Source organism: Halictus rubicundus, unplaced genomic scaffold (genome assembly GCF_050948215.1).
Source record: "Halictus rubicundus isolate RS-2024b unplaced genomic scaffold, iyHalRubi1_principal scaffold1437, whole genome shotgun sequence".
Lineage (NCBI taxonomy): Eukaryota > Metazoa > Arthropoda > Insecta > Hymenoptera > Halictidae > Halictus > Halictus rubicundus.
The window spans coordinates 1-1,140 of NW_027489977.1; the positions used below are offsets into that span (position 1 = coordinate 1).

The 1,140-nt window shown below is 36.8% G+C and overlaps 1 non-coding gene across 1 annotated transcript; it reads left to right on the forward strand.

Annotated features, from left to right (window-relative positions):
• The first annotated feature begins 643 nt into the window (after nucleotides 1-643).
• On the forward strand, nucleotides 644-746 carry LOC143365151 (U6 spliceosomal RNA). The gene has a single exon (XR_013084501.1). It is a non-coding gene; the product is annotated as a U6 spliceosomal RNA (small nuclear RNA).
• Nucleotides 747-1,140: the final 394 nt, after the last annotated feature.

Below are 1,140 nucleotides of genomic sequence, written 5' to 3' on the forward strand. Positions count from 1 at the left end.
GAGGTAAATATTTAAAAAATAGAAAACTCCATACAAATACTATATAACTATTACTATAAGGACTGCCTATTACAGTGAAATCTCGTTGTTTGTCAGTCCGCCGTTTTTACTGACAAGATACGAAATCGGAGGTTCTCGCCGAGCGTCCCATTTGAACTACACAGGGAACGCTGGAAACCGTCGTACCCTCTTCAAGTCATAAGAAACCTATAACTTGAAAACGCTACTGACGTGAAAACGGCGAAAACAGCAAAGGTCAAGAGCCGTCGTCGCCGAGAAGTGTGGCACACATTGTCGGCTATATCGGTGTGAGACCAGAAGACTAATCGAATCCAGTTACAAAACTTCTTTATTTGTCATTATTTTTTTTTATGAAACTTTTACCAACATATTTACCAACATGTTTCTGATTAAAACTAAACCAAATATGATTTAATTCCGATGATATATACTTGTGTAATGGACGATGAAATATGTAGGACGATTGTGTTGTGTCTTGACATGTTCTATGCCTTTAGTATAATTTCGTGGTTAGATCGTGCATAACTCACAGACGATAATCGTCCGTTCGCTGCACCAGATATCCGGTGGGACATATCAAACGCCCTGGTTGGAAATTATGGAGGTTGTGTCTGACATGTAATTGCTTCGACAGCACATATACTAAATTTGGAACGATACAGAGAAGATTAGCATGGTCCCTGCGCAAGGATAACACGCAAAATCGTGAAGCGTTCTGTGCTGTTGAGTACTCGCGTGATCCAGGCACACACCCTTTAGAGAAAAAGTGGAAAAATTGCCATTTTTCACGATTTTCGGCTTAAAATCGCAATTTTTAATCGTTTATAACTCGTAAACGAATAAGTCAATACCGGTGAAATTTTCAGCATGGACATAATTTATTCGAACGAATCAAATACATTCTTTAAATTTTCAATACAGGCTCAGATAAAAGAGCCTGAAAAAATCAACTTTTACTATTTCTTTTGCGATTCCGACCAATTCAAATTTTTTTCAAAAATTTTTTACACCTCGTCTAATAAACTAATCCTTCTAACTTCTCAATAACATTCAAGTCATTTGATCTAATTTTTAGAAAGTTATGTTGCTTGAAATAGTGTAGACTCAGTTTTGCTCGTT